This window comes from Oxyura jamaicensis, chromosome 5 (genome assembly GCF_011077185.1).
Source record: "Oxyura jamaicensis isolate SHBP4307 breed ruddy duck chromosome 5, BPBGC_Ojam_1.0, whole genome shotgun sequence".
Lineage (NCBI taxonomy): Eukaryota > Metazoa > Chordata > Aves > Anseriformes > Anatidae > Oxyura > Oxyura jamaicensis.
Genome location: NC_048897.1, coordinates 5,922,220 through 5,942,018, shown reverse-complemented (window position 1 = coordinate 5,942,018; position 19,799 = coordinate 5,922,220). Strand labels below are relative to the sequence as shown.

General features: G+C 38.5%; 1 protein-coding gene across 3 annotated transcripts in view; it reads right to left on the bottom strand.

Annotated features, from left to right (window-relative positions):
- Window positions 1–19,799, bottom strand: part of RAG2 (recombination activating 2) — a 124,407-nt gene that overhangs the window by 99,958 nt on the left and 4,650 nt on the right. For 2 of the 3 annotated variants that reach the window (XM_035326938.1, XM_035326940.1), the window contains exon 2: window positions 15,489–15,613. The gene's annotated coding sequence lies outside the window, so the exon portion shown is untranslated. Of the gene's footprint in view, window positions 1–5,411; window positions 6,922–15,488; window positions 15,614–19,799 lie in introns of those variants that run through there. The other variant, XR_004751177.1, reaches the window with a different exon arrangement.

Below are 19,799 nucleotides of genomic sequence, written 5' to 3'. Positions count from 1 at the left end.
CCTCCCATTGCTAGTTTGCTTTGAACCTCTCATTAAGACTTTTGTCCAAAGGGTTTGCCTCACATCAAGCCCTGGTACACTGACAGAAATGACTCAGCTCAGTGACAATAATAGCATTTACCAAGATTTCCCCAAAAGAGAAGGTGCTGTCATAACATATGCCCAGAGCTTGCAGATGTATTGATGAAAAAGAGCATATGATCAACCGGGGCAATGTTAAAAGTGTTGAGAAGCACTATATCTTCCATTAATGATTTGCAGGTGCACATTCCAATAAACCAAGCAAAAGCAGTATCTTGACAAGGTTTTACTACTTTGAATGGAACATTCAGACAGAAAGATGACAGATGATTTTAGAAAAGTACAATTAAATCAGTATTGAAAATGGAGAAAGTTGATCAAAGAACAAAGAAAGAATTGCATTAAAATTAATCATCCCAAGGTTGTAAAATCAGTTGTAAAGCCTCAGCAATGAAAGATTAAATGAGGAGGAAGTTAATGTTTTAAATCAATTTAAATATTCGAGTAGAGAACTTGATAGTTTCAACAGACTTTGGCCTCTCAGAATATTTACTACAGTTTCAGGCAGGCCTTGTCAAACCATATGCAGCTGAAAAAGTCATCAAATAAGAATAACTATTGTTAGGTTCATTAAGCAAAAGCTCAGGGTTATTAAAAACACACACAAAACCAACAACCAAACCAACTCATAACCCTAAAACTTTACACATATTTAACCAAGAAGAATATCAGTCTTTTTAGAGAAGATCTTTGTTTATAGCTATTGAAGTTACTGGTATGGACCATGCTGCTTAATAGTAATCAGACAAATGATAGTTCTGATATATTCATTAGCAGATCTTTGGTATTTAAAGTCATGATTTACCACAAACAGTATTATGGATGCATTCAATATCAGTATAGAGTTGTGAGATTGCTCTGATATACATTCCACTTACATTTTTGTCACAATTGATTATGTTGAAAAGTTCTGGAAGTAATAACTTCTAAAGACACAGCATTCATTTTTCCAGGGAAGCTTGAGCTATAGTTTAGCAGCCCTACATTTCTCAGGGAAGATACAGCAGACTTTTGTTAACACATGCTCTGAAGATTTTTTTCTACAGTGTTTGGTGCTGGCCACTGCTGGAGGAAGAATAACAAATTAAATGGCTCATTGATCTGTTCCAGCACAGAAAATCCTAGGTTTCTCTGTGTTTATTGTAGCTGGTACTCTTCAATACCCAAAGGCTTAATTTAACACCTTCAACAACTTCATATGAGAACTTGAGAGAATTCTTTGAAATAAGGACACTCCTGTAGGAGGGCAACTTCTGCCACAGCCATACATCCTATTTGATTTCTGTGAAGAAAAATTCTGAAATTTGCATTTAGAAAAATTCTTGCTCATGCTTGAATTAATAGTCAAGGCTTCAGAATTAGGTCTAGGGTCAGTTTCATCACCAATGATCCTAGTGCAAATAAAATGATTTACTGTGGTATGACATTTGTTTGGTAAGATACACAGTGCTTAGATTTAGCTCTTTCAAAAGAGTTATTAGAGGCACATCATACACCACTACAATTCCATTTCTGTTATAGAAAACTTGTGCCTCAGTCTCATGTTAGTCCTCTGTGTGAGGTAAGTGTCAGTCAATAAAATTCGCTGTTGCTATTGTTTAGTCCTAGGCTGTCTGCATAAAAGCTTCTACTTGATTAGCATGTGCTTCACAGCAGATGCAAAACACTCATTAAAATGGATACTTTATTTGGAAAAAGAAAAGACCGTGGCACGACAAATTTTTAAGCAGGACTTTGAGTATATTTAAGAAGGACATTGAGTATACAGTGATAATTATTTTCAAAAACGAAGCTAACCTCTAGTACTACATAGTGAAAACAATTAAAGACACTTGGTCATACCCTTTATCCAGCTATTGCATGGAGCAGCAGCGGTGGACCTGAATAGTGGATCTGGTATTTCATTTATTGCACTTCATTTATTGCATCTATTGACTAATAAAATCCCTTAAACCTCACAAATAGGGTTAAAGAAAAACACCTGCTACTTAAATATTAAAGATGCAAGGAAAATTCTTTGAATCTTTGTGGAATACATAATTGTAGTGCATTTTAATATATATGGTCATTAAGAGTTAATACAATCTCACCTTTAGTATCTACATACACTCTTTAAAATAAATATTGCTGTATCTGAGTAAGTATGCATACGTAAGAAGATAGAGTCTAAGCTATGAAGAGTTTGAACTCTCCTGAGAGAGTCAAAGATGTGTACGGGAAAATCACAACAGGTTATGTGAGAGGTGGTGAATCCTTTTTCTGCTGGTACACACATAGAGTGTAGTTGACCACTACACTCAACTACATTCAACTGCTTTGAAATGATTTTTATGGTCTAAGGCATGGCTGTAGCACATCACTTTCTTAGAGATTCCTCCTTTTTACTGCCACTCACACACAAGTTTTACATTTTGCTGAACAGTGGTTAGAATATTTATTCTGAATTAGTTCTCACTGAGACAGATTTACCTCTGGTGTAATTGTGTGAAAGTCGATAGAGGAAAACTATGAAAAAACTTGGTCTGTTGAGCTTATTGATTAAATTTGATACATACAAATCACAAGCCATAATCTATTCCTGAACACATAGATTCAATTTACATTGTGCCTAGTGAAAGCCATAAATGCACATCTGTTACCAGAACATGGCTGAAAAATTTGTAACTCATTATCTTAACACAAACATAATTGCCTCTGGTGTGTAAACACAACAATATCATGAGTTCTAATCTTGGGAAGAGTCACTGACCCCTTGTGTGAGTTCAGCAGCTCACTTGGCCTCCTGTGCTTCAGTAAAACCTTGCTAAAATCTGTAAGCATCAAATCTGCAAGAAAAAGAGCAAGTCACTGACAATCAATTAAGCTATTATTTGTAAATAATGTTCACTATTGCTGTAAATATATCATGTTATACCTGAAGTGAAGCTGCAGAAAGAACTAAGAAGATGCTAAAAGTAGCTAGCATTGCCACGCAGGTATGTTAAGAAAAAGGAGTGTGGTTAATGTTCAAGTTTGTTTTCTTCTAATGTGATATTATGAAGCAGAGCTTTGCAATTTAGAAGGCTTTAACATCTGATCTTTTGTCACGTGCTACTTAGATTACTCAGATAAATTCTAGAGATCATTCCTGACAAAGCAAGCTTCCCCGCAAGGAAATCAAGCCTCTTCCATAGGTCTTCTAAAAATATTTTGTTCTCCTCACATGGAAACATGAAATTTCTAAAAAGGTAATTTACCAAGAAACGTAGCAGCTAGGCTGTTTGCTATTGAGGTGCAAAGGCAATCAATATGGAGGAGGCATTTGGGGAATATTCTTCCTAATACTTCTAGCATAGAGAAAGGGTGTAGAAAATGTTAAGTGTCCAACACTTAATTAATTGCTTTGGCATGCTTATAAAAGAGTTAACATACATTAGGGTGCAACTTGTTTTTTCCCCCTTAGCATTTCTTTCTCATTGCAAGGAAGATGTCTTTGGTAGTGCTTGAAAAATGTTTTAAACCTCTCATACTATTTCTTTAATTGTGCTACACAGATGAGCATGATGGGTCTGTGCTGCCCTCAAGAAAAGAAATGAGAGGAGAGCTGTAGGACATGTTCTGGTAGAGGTAAGGTGAGGAAATGCAGCTCTGAGCACTGGGCTGAGAGCCCTGACAGGGTTTAAAGACTGGTTTTGGTGGGCAGATACTGACCAAAACAATGAACTGATATATCAAAAGACAAAGTAGCTGCACTAACAAAGGCAATCAAGGGTACTTATCAAGGGTAAGGCAGATCATAACAAAGGCCCTTTAATTCACTTGTATGTCTGCTATTTGTGTCCCCACAGGAGTGCAAAGAATAGTGTATGACCTAGGTTACAATATCAAAGGATGCATTAGCTGTTTACTAACATTGGCAGTAATGCAGTTTATGACCTGGTTCTTTGGACTCTGAACATCACATTCTCCATCTAAATGCTACTGATGTTTTACTGAGCTAAAGTCATGTCTAGACAAATAGAGGAGTCTTATTGAGCCTATGTACTTACTCTTACAAATACTGCAACATTTACCGCAATTGCCCGTAACTGTGACTAAACTGAATATGTTGGAAGGTGCTATGGTTTGCTTCATTAAAATACTACATAAGAACATTTTTTCTCTTGATAGACCTGTGTAATCCAAATTTGTATTTTTTCTGGTTAATATTATGTTTCTTCCTTCTCCGAACCATATCTCATAAGAGAGAAAAAAGATTTAATACAAAAAAAAGAAAGAGGAGCTGTATATTATTTTCAAGAAATAAAACTGCTTGCAGAATTGCTGCTGATTCCTATCTTCAAGAACCTGATAACAAGGATCTGAGTAAGCATTTTTTTAATTCATTTTAATGAAGTGACAAATGTGGAAAGATGTGCACCAAATTCCTTAGTGAATGTTGTGGAAATAAGAAAGAAAATATCAACCTCAAACCAAAACAAAAATAACTCTGTAGAGGAAAAGAAATTAATTTCAAGAACAACATAATACCATGCAGACCTGCTCTTACAGCAAACCATCAAGTTAATTTAATTCCGCAAACCCCATTGCTCCAACAAAATGTTGTTTAAATCAATTCATTCTTTCATTATGCCGCTTAAGAGCACCATGAAGTGATGAGAAATTACTGAGATGACTTTCATGTATCAGAATCCCCTCAGTTTCACTTCATTTTCTATCCTGACATGCGATTAATGTGCTGCATTTGCATGCTAAAATAGTATATTTAATTGTAAAAGTGGTGGTGTTAAATTACCTTGCAATGAGTTTATTTTAAATGGTTCATTAAATTTTTTTAAATAGCTTACTGCACGATTGCATCTCTGCACTGCTTTGATGTATTACATCTTCAACCAATAGCTGCAATATAGGAAACCTTTACTTGCTATGCTATTTGCCCTTTCAACAACAGAGTTTGAGCTAAAAGCGACTGCAGGCTCACAGGTTCACATTCAGCTAATTACAGCAGTCGCGTGGAAGCCCACCCCTCTCCCACACCTATAATGCTCTTATCTGATTTTCCATCCTCTGGTAGCACACAATCAAGTCACACTATAACGCAGTATGTGATTTGATTAATGTCACTCATACATGTGATCTTCCCCTCCTTCCTCCCCATGGAAAGATAAAGTACACGTAGATCTTTTCTCTGGAAAAAATAAAGTTCTGGAAATCTTCAGGTTGGCAAAGGCCAGGTTGAAGAGTATTTGGTTCTTAAAATACTACATACTAAGATTTATGCAATCCCATGAAATTTAGGTCCTGAAAATATATATATATATATTTTTTTTTTTTTTTGGGGGGGGGGGGAGGGTGAAAGGGAATAATTCATTTTCATCAATTCACTACCAGTGATACTTTACATTACAACTTCATGTTTCTCTTTAGAAAATGTACATATATATATAAAATTATATTTACAAGAATCATTTAGGTTGGAAGGAACCTTGAGATCACTCATCCAACCCTCCTAACTGAAGCAGGGTCAGCTACAACAGGTTGCTCAGGGCCTTGTCTAGTCAGGTTTTGAATGTCACCACGGATGGAGACTCCACAGACTTTCTAGGCAATTTGTCCCAGTGTTAGACCACACTCACAGTAAAATTGTTTTCATGTGTCCAGATGGAACCTCCTGCTTTTTAATATGTGCCTATTGCCTCTCGTCACCAGTCGTTACTAAGAGTCCTGCTCCCTCATCTTATTTCCCCCTATGCTGAATCTTCTGTTCTGCAGCCTGGAGTCTCAGCCCACTCGGAATTTCTTATATGAAAAAGGCATCTGTTCATGACTCATTTCTGTGGCCCTGTGTCAAATTCAAATTCACTCCGGTAAATCCATACCTGTCTTGTGCTGAGGAGCCCAAACCGGGACACAACACTTCAGGTGTGAAACTCTGAGGAGTGGAGCAGAGCAGAGCAGCCTGCTACCAGGAGCTGCAAAGGTGAGCTAAGGCAGCAAAGCCCCCCAGGAACCAGCTTTCCCAAGCAACTCTGTTCTCTCCAGTAACACTTACCTCTGTCTACCTGATGGATAAAAGATTTCTCTATATTTAAGAGCATCAGGTTTTTATTTTCAATTTAATCTATATTTCCTGATTTTAGAGACCATGACCTGAAAGCTGCTGTAACAATCAAATTTTTAACTTGCTCTATGCAGATCTCTGTTGTCATTGCTCACATGAATACACTTGGAAATATAATGGAAGCCTCACTTCTGTCTCTTGATCTCAAGGGGAATTAAGCACTGAAATAACTTTGAAAAGCCACACATTAGTCCTTAGCTAGGATAACAGCCCTATTTTGATTCCTTGCTGTGTCTTTTTAGCAAGTATTTCACAAATGTGCACAAATAGTTGTCTATATTTAGGTCAGCTACATGCACTGAAATGTTGGTTTTATTCTATGGTGAAGAGGAAGAATATAACCCCTTAGGGAAGAGTATCATATCATTAAATTAATCTATTATATCTCTATTATCACTTCTGCATACATGCACTTTAAAATTAAAATTGTACATAGAGATACACATTTAGAAAATTGGTAGTATCACTGCTATTATCTACTCATTGGTACTGATTGGTGTACTTCTTCCCTGACATTACCTGGCATATGCTGATTAATGTGAGCCAGATACAGAGAAAATAAAGTTTCCCTGGTCTATACTGAAAGCAAAGAGCACTGGTAGTGGATTGGGGTAATCTTGCAAGTCTTGGTGTTATGTTTGAGGTGTTCTAGATGGATTTGAAAATCAAGCAATTACTCTTTTAGGTCCCACACATGTGGATGATCCACATTCAGGCTGCACTCTTCTGTGTGGTTTAGACTGTGAGCAGTGATAAGTGGAGTCATAGCATTGTGCACTATTTAGCAAATGAAAATACAAAAGACATGCAAGAAAATTTTGTTCAAGAGACTCGTAAAGTAAAATAGAAGAGGTCAGAGTTCAAGCTGAGCTTTCATTCCTGTTTTTGTATTTCTTGACTTGCAAGAACTTTTTCTGTTTTAAAAGATAACATCAATACCTTTTCACTTGCTCTGTATTCCACATTACCCAGATGTATATTTTAAGGTGGACAGCAAAAACTGTCCTTTAGTTTTGTGAACGATGATCTCAGCTTTAAGTCATACATGAGCTCTACATAGTTATATGCTTGAATGACAAAGCTGCATTACACAATTACTCCTATGAACAGATGTTTATCATCAAAAGGACACTGTTTACACATAGTGTGTACCTTTCCTAGGTACAAATGTGCGTACCACAGGCTGGACTGCCTGAAGCTATCTCGTCAAACATTGGTTTAATATTACTTATTGATTTAATATTATAGACAAGCTTTTGAATTTAGCCTCAGTGACAGTGGTAGAGTTTTACTTTGTAGACCCAGAATAAGCTTTTCCAGAAAAACAGATCTAATATGTATAAATATATTTTTTGGGGGGAGGAGGGGAGGGATATGCTACTTAAATGGTCTACCTAGCATATAATTGCAGTACACATGTAGACAGTAAAGTTCTTAATGATGTGTCTGCACAACAGTTTTCTAGGTAGTACCTGTTTTTTTTTTTTTTTTTTTTTTTTTTTTTTTTTTTTTCTGAGCTGTTTATTTATTTATTTTTTGAACACTTTTTCTGCACATTGCAGAAATGACTTTCAGGTGATTTGTTTTCTGTTGTTTGTGCAGAAGAGTTTTTGTCCAAGCCTTTAAACATGCTCTATTTGTTCTTAATGCGAGTACTCAATGACTCCCTGAATAGAAAATTAAAACAAACAAATAAAAAAAACCAAGTGTCTAGTAAAATAATTTAACAAATAGAAAACTACTTTCTTCAATCTCTCTCCTCTTCTTTTGACAACAGATGTGCTTTGTGAAGCTGGAAACTACATTTTAGCAGGTGCTCTCATTTGCTTTCTCTTTTACACAGAAACGGGCAGAAGTCTCAGCTTTGTCACCAGTTCCTATTGGTTTAACTGCAGACTGTTCTAGCAGTCAGAAGGCAATGAAGGCCAAAACCATTAATGTTACATCAAGGTCAAAAGTCGACAATTTTCATTTAATAATAATGTTCTCAATTCTTGAGACTTTCCAAGTCATACTGAGGTTATAAGAAACAACATGTGATATTCTATAGACTGTTTATTTCCAGGTACTGGCTTAGTTGCTCAGTTCTGGGCTGGTTGGCAAATGAAGTCTTAGAAGATGACATACATCAATCATGGATCTTATTTTTTCCTAGCTGTGCTAGCACTCAGGTATTATTGTCTGATATGTACATTGCACACCACTTTTGAGAAATAGTAACTGCAGACAGGTAAAGATAAGCAGAGAATATATTTCTCATTTTTTTTCCTAATGTTTTCCAGTCCTTCTGAAGGTTATAAGCCAAAATACATTTCCCCTAGGTAAAAATAATACCTGACTGCTTTCACCTCTGCAGCTTAAATTATTTGATGGGGTTACTATTAGACTGCAAAGCCACAGTTTTCATTCTGTACTCCTGATTGCTACAGCCTTGCTCTAGTCGATGCCTGGAGAAAAGCTACTAAGTGAATTGATGCTAGTTTTTCTCCTGGTGAGACACAAATCAGGCCTATGTCACACTTTAAATCCTAGTCATTAGACAGTCATTTTCACATTTTTATTTCCTAGTGAAAATAAGTAGTTCTCTCTCCATTAAACAGGGCTGGACTTTAATCTGTGAAACCCTGCAGACGGGTCCAATCTGGGTAGGAGAATGTCATAGCATTATGCTGATAATGCAGCTTAGATACCTGCTGTTCCTAGACTACAACATACTCAAATTACTACTGGTGGAATGCAGCACAAGTTTCCTGGGCAAGACTGAAGCTATTTTTCCCCAGTAGAGAGGCACCAATTATGTTATACTAACAGCACTCATTAGCAGGCTTCAGGCCACTGCAGTTGGTGCAACAAATTTCTTACATCTTTCTCTACCATGCCACTGCAGAACAAGTTAGCTTTAAAACAGGGATTTCACACACACACACACACACAAAAAAAAAAAAAAAAAAAAAAAAAGTTTATAAAAGTCCCTTTAAATGGGGAAAAAGAATTGATTGACAGGACACCAAAGACGTAGGGCTGAGCTAGGTTAGGTCCGGGAGAAAAAATAAGAATAAAATGAAGAGGAATGATATTTGCCATATACTAGAGGAGAAATATGATTCATTTGAGAAAATATATTTACAAGGAGTTAAGGAACAGAGAGCAGACCTTTCTCAATTAGGCTGAGAGCCCAGCAACACATCTCCTCCTCTTGCTGCCTGGCAAAGGAGGAAAGCAAATGCTGAGTTTGCAGGAATTCCATCCTCCTAGAACACAAACCAGATAGTCTATTGGAAAAAAAAAATATCCCAAATTTACTGGCAACCTCCTCAGCTAGAACTTGCTACTTTCTCCCCTCATTCTGTCACCATCTCACAGGTTTCTCCTGCAGGCCCTCAGCTTTAGAGACCTTAAATAATGGTTCCCAGAACCCCCAATCCACTCTGCCCCTTCTTTGAAGACAGCCCTAGTTACCTTATTTATTTTTTTATTTTTTTTAAATTTCTTACAGATTATCGATGTGAGCTATTAGCAGCACCCTTTAACAAATCTGTCTTACAGCAAAGTAAGATGCAATAATACAGCCAAAGCTCTCCAAAAGATTTTTTTTTCCTCTTTTGTTTCCCATAAATATCTTTCCATTTCCATCTTTGATCTCCCTGCTTCTCAGACCTCGTGTTTCCAGACTGCCTGTAATTTATGAGGCTGACATTGTCTGGGACCCCAGCATTTGCCAGTGCGGCCATGGACTCAGTGATGTATTCCAACAAAAATCCAGCATCTCCTTGGCTCAGCTTTCCAGTTCAGCTGCTCCTGTTCCCTTCCCCCTCACTACCCCTTCCTTGTTGGCACACTAAGTCATAAAAGAGCACTTTCAAGGAGCAAAACTAATGTAACTCCAAGGCTCATTTTTTGGTATTAATATCATAACCTGACAGATGACTGTCAGCAAGACCATCAATAACTGTTAGCAATGTAGCACAGCTGTTCCTTTTATTAATTCACTGATTTAACTATAGTTACTTGAATCATAAGAGAAATATCACTGTAACTACACACTACCAAAAGTAAATAGACCACAGCACATTTATTGTTCATGGTTCTCTGAAGAATCACCACTCATCAAATGGCTTATTTGGACAGCTTTACAGGGCACCAGCAATGTTCTCTCTCAAAGTTCATGTTCAGATTTGTGACAGCATCTATGAATAGCTTAGTCAGGTTCAGTTTGGCTCAGTAAAGTTTCTGCATGCATTGTTTGTAAAATGAGAAGTAAAACCTAACCTTGTAATTCGACATACTTCAGACTCTCAAAGTGTTCTAATTTCCAAGATCTCCTTGGAAGCAAACTTTAGCCCTCTAATTAGGGAGGATAGAAGGGGAAAATAGCTTGCCAAGATTTGGGGTGAAAATTAAAACACAGCTGAAATGTCATCATATTCAGATGAGTAGACGGGGTGGTTCCCTACCCCTCTCAGCTGGCCCCAATTATTGTTTAGGAGGGGCTTTTGCTAGAGAAAATAGAAAATGAGGTTTTATCTGTTGTTACTCTGAAGACATTCAGTATTTCAAAGTTCCTCCATGCAAATACAAAATAAAATTTACAAGGTAAATGTAAAATTGTGTTTCTTTTTCCAAGTACATGGTCATGTAATACAACGGAATTAATTTACCCCTGTTAAATTGGAGATGCATTAAAATCAAGTTCTGCCTGCATTACATGTGTATAGCTACTTACTGTAAAATATTTTTGCACTTGTTTTGTATCATCCAAGATTTGAGATGTACCATGTGGAACCTATGCTCCATCATTGCCACATGCAATCTTCAGCCTCAGTGATATGCAGACAATTACATATACTGGTAGGAAGATATTCTCTCAGCTCTTGGCTTTAAAAACCCCTGGCATTTTCTACCTCCTTTCTGCCTGGTATCCCCACAGCACGAGCAGCAGACATATACAATCATGCTTGTACTAAAAGAGCTGAAACATTTATTTTCATGGAATGAAAGGAGGGAAGGGGAGAGCAAGATGCAGTGAATGAGCCATATGGCTTATGTATGAGGAAGGTTCTGAGAATGACAGCAGTTAACTGCATTCGCAGGACAGTTACTTTTTTTTTTTTTTTTTTGCTGTGAAGAGGCAGCTCTGCAAGTGACAATGGATGTGAACAGAAAGCTCATGGATTTCATGCCCACCCACCCTTGCCCACCAACTGATAGCAGCAGCTTCCTCTCTGGGTCATGTGCAAGGATACAAATCAAATGGAGGGAGGCTTTCCCAGGATGAAAGATTTCTATCATCTAGGATTTAGCTGGTAGGCTGTAAAGTGCTTTCAGATCCTTTAGATCTGTATACATGAAGGTGGATATCAGTGAAGTTGAACTGTGAAAACACCATCAAGAGCACAGATAACTCAAAGCTGATGAATTTAGCAGGAACCTTTTATACTACAGTCTATGAATTAGAGACAGGAGGAAAAGATTTTAGCAAAAAAGTTAAGGCAATAGAAACAGGTGGGGATAAGGAACTTGTATTTTTAACTTAGTACTTTACACCTTGGAAGTTCAAATAGATGCATTTCATCTAGCATGGAATCCCAGTATGTACCAAATGGAGAAAGATATGAGGCATTATCCAATGCAAGTATAAAGCTTTACAGAAGGCAGTAAGCACACAATGACATTTTTTTTCTTGTTCAACTAGAAGTATCTGTATCTGATTAACAACCTAATTTATCCTTCGGTAACACAAGAGGATCATTTTTCCCCTGGGTTATCATTTTGGTTCTGATGCCTCCTCTGTAACTACATAGATTATAACTGTAACCACTTGATATTAACGATGTTTATTTGTAACTGGAAGCAGAAGGATTTTTCAACAATACCATGGGCAGCACCAGCATAATCTCCATTCCCTGCCTTCACGCAAGTGTGCCTGCTCTTTGATAGCTCTTTTCATTCAGTTCAGAGATGCAATCCATGAGTGATTTCCAGGAATATGACAGGCAAGCACTGATTGTGTAGCAGAAAAACCTAAACAAAGTCAATCCAGTTCTTGCCTTCGTTACTGTCAGGAATATCACATACTGCTAGCACACTGATGGACGCAACTATTAGGCAACTACTAGATCACCAAAATCACCTTCCAGCCTGCTGAGCAGTCAAGATTAACTTTTGGTTCCGATTTATTTAGGCTGGGTCAGGAACAGAGTGACAAAAGGTTCAGACTCCACTACTCCTGTATTCCTGAACAAACTTTTCTAGGGAGATGAAGTCCTTCAGTAGTCCTTTCAGGCCTGACTCTAGGCTTCAGGCAAACCACAAGCTACATTTAAATAAAGTCTCAAAGAGTTGAAGTTTACTAAAATCCAATGGGAAATTTTGCTATGATTTGGTGGTGGCTGTTTTTCTAAGGAGATTTTTTTTTTTTTTCTGGGGTTAGTCTCACAAGGTTTCATTAGCAGTGGAACAACTCAAAGTAATTTTCTGTGATAGACAACTTCACAGCAAATGTACATGTGTGAGAGTCAGGCTTCCACCTGTTCATTATGCAACTTTAAGCAAAGCTCTCTTTGTGAATAAGTGTGTTCAGCATTTCCACAAATAAATCCATGGCCTGCTTTCTGCCTTTTCTCATACAGACACTAGGCTGTGGTTAGCCGTCACTTCTGTAATGCTGTATTGTGTTATACAATCCACAAGAAGCCATAAGAGCCTGAAAAGTCAATGTAAGGAAATGGTGAGAAAGGCAGTCAAAGAATAACGACTTCAAAAGGCATGTCTCCTGACACTGGGGGATGTTCCATTTCCTTGCTGCACAGCTGGCTCATGTTTGATCATTCAGAATTCCTTTTTCAAAAGCTGATCTGCATCCTGAGCTCTTACCCAGAGCTAGGCAATTCCTATCAGTAATCTGGGTTGTGACACTACCAAAGAGCAAAACCCTGCTGAGAATCAGACAGAACTCAACCCCTCAACTTCTACATCCAGCAGGTTTGGTGCCTGGCACCCTTTGCCTGCTGCGCAGCACTCGGCACCCCGCACTCTCACTGAGTCTGGCAGAGCCAAGTCAGCCTCAGCACCAAAAGCAGCCTTTCAACTGCAGCATGGGTTTTTTGCATGATAATCTAACTCAGCTCCTCCAGACAGATCTGGAACTGCTTGTGAAAAAAGGGGGCTTTGTGTAGTATTACAGATACTGTCAACTGTTAGACCAGTGCCAAGCAGCAGACTATCTCCTCCTCACAGCTGCAGCATGTTCCCTCTTCCAGGTGGCACCCAGAGGTGCTGCAGCAATGGCAGGAGGACAGCACTGTTTTGCTCACTCCAATCATCAGCAACACAACTATGTGATTTACCTGACCCATTCACCCTCTGTATGACTGCAGCTTTCATAGTAACCTCTAAAGATGTAATTAGAGAATATTCATGGGAAAGCAGGTCATTTTTATTTAGCCAGAGCTGAGGTACCCCACCTTTTTTCCTTAACATATCCTATTTTCTTTTAGGCAATATGGCCAGATTTACAGTAAACTCCTTAAGTCTATGGCAGGTAAAACCTTGTCTTTTCTGCCAGTTGTAACAATTGGCTGTAAAAGCTTGCCTATTAAATCCTAAGAGAGGAGAAACAAGGAAATAAAACCATTACTCACTTCTCAAAGTTTATTAGACGAAAGTAGTTCACATCTGCCATTGATTTGAATTAGATGGCTTTCTGAAAGACCCAGAATTAAGTGTCATCTCACCACAAACTTTGTAAGTCATGCACCCATAAGAGTAGAGATGGATTTGTTTTCTGATATACAAACTGTTGGATAATTAGTAGAGTTTTGGATAATTTGCATAGTTGAGAGAAAGACATGATTTATTAATGGTTTGTATATGTGTAGACGTCTTGCTCAATTGACATATTTCAACTGTATTCATTTCATACAGAAATAATGCAATGCCCATTGTAGTTTTCCACTTTTGAAACATCTGCCCTCCTGAGCATTAAAATAAAAAATCCAGCCTAGCTTTGCGTAACAGCACAAGCCCTTTGTACAGTAAATTGCTACGTGTCCTTTTATATACAATGTGCTCAAAAACAAGGAATTTGCATGTTGAATTTGAATAACAGGCCAAAATAAGATAGTTTCTCTTTGCTGACAGAAAAGCATTAGCCCTTAACACATATAACCATTCTTCAATACAGAAATGTATTCTTTAAAGTAAGGGTAATTGCAAAACCACTCAGCAGAAAGGAAAATAGGTTCCAAAAAAATCACATCTGATTGATGTACTTGACAAGTGGGTAATAAAATTAAGTTATGCTCAGAACAATTTGGAATAATTGATTTGTTTTATGACTTCGACCAAAGTATGCAAAAAAGCAACATTCTTTCATAGTGTCACTATAATTGTTCATACTCTTGAGAGAATATGAAAGAGGAAAAAAGGCTATTAGAGTTTTGTTATGAAAATGGCTAATTAGAGAATCTGAATAGGATATTTGAAATACCACATTTACAATGCCCATGGACTGTGCAATGCATATAAAACACATATTGCCCATGACTCAGACCTAATTGTGTACAGTTTTACCAAGGCCTCTGAATTTCCTCCCACCATCCATTGTGGCTACAAATTACATCACTGAAATCCTCTGTTTCCTCTCCTATGCTTCTCCAAGGGTCCTGAGACAGAATGATATGCTTGATGTGACAACTTCTAAGCTCTGTGCCTGAGGGAGATTATAATTAGCAAAAGGTACTTGTTCTTTATCTTACAAGTGAACTATGAAGTTGGGTGACTGGTAAAGCCAGACAGGGCTGCCCCTTGTGCTGGTACCCAGAGCTTAGAATTTCATGCTCTTTACTGCGCATGAACACTGCCTCCCTGCCATGGCACAGAAGCCACTTCAAACACTCTCAAGGGGCACAGGATTCGATAGGGAGCAGTCCAGGGAATGCCTGCACATTGCTTCACATGTACAAAAATACAGAAGTGTGTAGGCATCAAAATGGCCTGAAGAGAAACCTAATTGACCTCTTCATGGCAAGGCTTGGTGACAGCAAGCAGCAGGGTTTGAAGGTATTGTTGGACCCATGAGAACATTTTGTTTCTTGCAGTAAAAATGCAACATAAAATCAGAAAAAGTGTGAATATCTTAGTTCAGTCAACTAATTTAAAATGTGATTTTGGGGCCAGAAGCAATTCATTAGCTGCAGCCTAAAGCTTTCCCAGTAAATCTCAGGAACAATTGAATGATTTCATATTATAAAAAACTTGTTATAACAAATTGACATTTTAAGTGCCAGGAGAATTTAAAGAACACTACCTTGAAGCAAAATCTTGTAAGGAGATGCAGACACTTCCTATTACTCACTGTTTTGACCACTTCTGCATGCATTCGGTTGCTTGGCACCATTTGTGTACTCTCACATTCTCAGCGGAAACATTTTCCTAATTAGGGAAAATAAGAGAAATACAGAGAAATACTGTTAGGATGTGTTAAAGGTGATAAAATGCTTAAGAATTACACAATCCCTTTAAGTCTTAAGAGTAGAATTTATTCTGCAAGACAAAACATAGAGCCTTTTATTTTATTTTATTTTATTTTTGAAGTCCTCTCCTGCCTTTTTGTCAAATTGTAACTTGCACAGAAAGAATGCAATGAACTATTTTGTGTGGAAGATGGAAAGCTGGGTCTGTCAACAGGATTTATAATATATTCTGTATAACCATTTGCTTAGAAGCATATCTTGTGAAATATCATACTACTCCAGGAGAGTGTCTTGTTTTGTTTCATTTAATTGAAAATCAATAAATAACTATTTTTGATACACTATCTTTCACCAGGCATGTGCCAGGTGTTCATTAAAGAAGAACTCTATATATTTATTATCCTTGACAGGTTAAAAATTAGTTCTTGTGAAGAAACCTTAAATCAGGACTTATAAACACATTTAACATAAGGCAATGATTCCTTTAGAAAACTCAGTTAATCTGCATACAGAACTGAAGAAAGCTGGAGAAGATGAGAAAGATATAGACCCACAAATAACTGCTTACTTTTTAGTTAGGTGTAACTGCTAGCAACTTTGCTAGAATTCTCATCTAAGAAAAGATTGGAAAGGATTGAGTTGTGGGTCAAGAAGAAAGAGCTAAGATCTTCAAGCAGGTCACCACAGTCCCTCATTCCAAGTTTTCGTACATTTGAATCCAAAGCATCTCTTCCCTATCAGGTGCAGATACTGTAAGATTCTTTGCAAGAAAATAAATGCCTCAGATAAAATGTTTTGGCTCTTTACTGCTTTGGGCTTAGTCATGTTTTCAAACAGATCCTCACAAGGATTTGTATTATCACACCAGCCTGCATCTCTAATCTCTTAAATCCAAAATGCAGACATTTAAAATCCTGGGTCAGCATCTCTGGAGTGTGTAGCAAAAGGAATTCAGGACCTGTCCCAGCACCTGCTCTCAGCTGTATTGAATGCAGAAGAAAGCAAGGGCGAACAGCAGCTCTGTCCCTGGCTTTTTCTCACCTGTGCTGTCAGCTGCTCAAGGGCAGGCAATTTTAAAGCATTCTCCCTTTATGCTGGATGCTTTTGATGTCCCCATGCTGAGGCTGAGCATCCTGTTCTCCAGTGGTCAAATTTCTAGGAGTTGAGAAAGCACCTTGCTTTCATCAGTGGATTCTCTATAGGCAGCAGAATGTCTGAAAGTCAGACAGAACTTCCACCTTTTTTTTTTTTTTTCATTGAAAACTATAAGGATTCCAAATTTTGTCACCCATGCATGTAAAAAAGTCCTTCATAAGGACTTTTGGGTTAGAAACTGGCTGGATAGCCGGGCCCAGAGAGTTGTGGTAAATGGAGTCAAATCCAGTTGGAGGCCAGTCACTAGTGGCGTCCCCCAGGGCTCGGTGCTGGGGCCGGTCCTCTTTAACATCTTCATCAATGATCTGGACGAGGGCATTGAGTGCACCCTCAGTAAGTTTGCAGATGACACCAAGTTAGGCGCGTGTGTCGATCTGTTCGAGGGTAGGAAGGCTCTGCAGGAGGATCTGGATAGGCTGCACCGATGGGCTGGGGTCAACTGCATGAAGTTTAACAAGGCCAAGTGCCGGGTCCTGCACCTGGGGCGTAATATCCCAAGCAGAGCTACAGGCTGGGAGATGAGTGGTTGGAGAGCTGCCAGGCGGAGAAGGACCTGGGAGTGATAGTGGACAGTCGGCTGAATATGAGCCAGCAGTGTGCTCAGGTGGCCAAGAAGGCCAACGGCATCCTGGCTTGTATCAGAAATAGTGTGACCAGCAGGGCTAGGGAGGTGATCGTCCCCCTGTACTCAGCTCTGGTGAGGCCGCACCTCGAGTACTGTGTTCAGTTTTGGGCCCCTCGCTACAAGAAGGACATCGAGGTGCTTGAGCGGGTCCAAAGAAGGGCGACAAAGCTGGTGAGGGGCCTGGAGAACAAGTCCTACGAGGAGCGGCTGAAGGAGCTGGGCTTATTCAGCCTGGAGAAGAGGAGGCTCAGGGGCGACCTTATCGCTCTCTACAGATACCTTAAAGGAGGCTGTAGAGAGGTGGGGGTTGGCCTGTTCTCCCACGTGCCTGGTGACAGGACGAGGGGGAATGGGCTAAAGTTGCGCCAGGGGAGTTTTAGGTTAGATGTTAGGAAGAGCTTCTTTACTGAAAGGGTTGTGAGGCATTGGAACAGGCTGCCCAGGGAGGTGGTGGAGTCACCATCCCTGGAAGTCTTCAAAAGACGTTTAGATGTAGAGCTTAGGGATATGGTTTAGTGGGGACTGTTAGTGTTAGGTTAGAGGTTGGACTCGATGATCTTGAGGTCTCTTCCAACCTAGAAATTCTGTGTGTGATAAGCAGAATTAGGAAATAAAGGGACTCCTCTTCAGTATGTATAATATGTTTGGACTTGCTCTGTGGGGAGAGGGGAATATCTGGGTGATCAGAGGCCTGGACTAAGTTACTGTCTGTTAATAAAAGCATAGTCATGGAGCAGAGTCTTTTCTGCATGTTGTTAATGATCTGATCTAGAAGTGCAGGAGCTTAATTTTACATGTGTACATAGCTGGTTCAACTGATGGCCATAAAGAAAATCGTATCTCTAAATGTGCTGATGTGCTTTTCTGGCTTGCAGTGTGAATCCCTGATTGAACAGCTGTGGCAGAGCATTTTATCAGATGAAGGAAAAGATTCTTGCAGAATTCAGTTGTATATAGAGCCAAGTGACATTCAGAAGGAAAAGCTTGCCACAAATAATTCACTTTGCCGACACTAGGCACTATGCAGTCTGATTTTAACATCTATTCACACTAAGCAGATTAATGATTTTACTAGCTCACTCTGTTCTTTCTAAAAGGAACCAAAAAAATTCTACAAGCCATGATAATCTTTCACCTTAATTAAACCATTAGAACAGTAAATGTTCACTCTGAGCTTTTCTTAAAGAGAATTGTTGAAAGAACTTGCACTATGTTTCCTCTGGGATTTACACCATTTTAAAGTGCCTTATTTTGTGCAGTAGTTTCCCATTGCACAGTTTCTACTTGTTTGATCTGAGGGAGAAATGCATCCAGTCACCTGGACAACATCTCTTATCTTGTATCAAAAGGACTCATTCTGTTCATACCAAGAAGAAAACCTTTCACTCACTTAAATTGGAGCGGGACCTGCTAAAGAGTAACAGAAGAATTTAGAAGCTCGCTCCCAATTATCCAGTTCTTTTAGCCTTGATTCATTATATTAAATAGCCCCATGAAACCACTAGACTTTGTCTGGTTGGGTGGAATCAACCTTCAGCAAATGGTTAATGTTTGATTTTGTTCAACTAAAATGGATGGAATTTTGGTGCACAATGTCAATTTGCTTAAAGATTGTATACAGTTATGCAGAAATAAGTGGATAACAGTGCATTTCTTGTGAAAATTGAGGGTATAAGAAACAGCAGGAGCACAGCAAGAAGATTAGAAAAAGAACTGAAGAGAACTGTTTAACAGCTAATTAGAGTCATCAACTGAGCACTATTGGTTTGCATAACTGGAGACATTATGCCACTGAACAGGGGTGTGCATGGCATATCTCATTAGCTTCTGGGAATTCCTGCATTGAAAAGTTGCAGACAAATATTTCAAGAGGGACAACAAAAATTACCAGAGGTGAGGGATCAATTTAACAGGGTAGTTAGACACACGTATGAAAAATTCATATAAGCGTCTTGGCTAAACATTAGCTAGAATAGAGATGTTAGACTTGCATTTAGGAATAAAGAAGCTCAATTACCTAAGTTTGAATCTAATGGTGAAGTCAAAGTTTCCATTTAACCTCATGCATGTTGTCTCAGTTTCCAGTTTAATTTGCATCATCCTAGGTTTTAAGCAGTTTTTACCCTTAGAAAAATCAGAAGGGTCTTTTAACTGTAGAGCCACAAATGGACATTACCCACACCTGTCTGAGCTGGACAAATCAAAGTAATGATTTCTTTAATTATTTCATCTTTGAAGTAGACCTATGTTTTGAAGGTAAAACATTTAGACTCAAAGTTTTCTGCAGATGTAGAATCTAGAAGTCACAGAACATTCTTCAAAAGGTTATTACCAATGCAAATGTAATCATCCGAGTTTCTCTTTG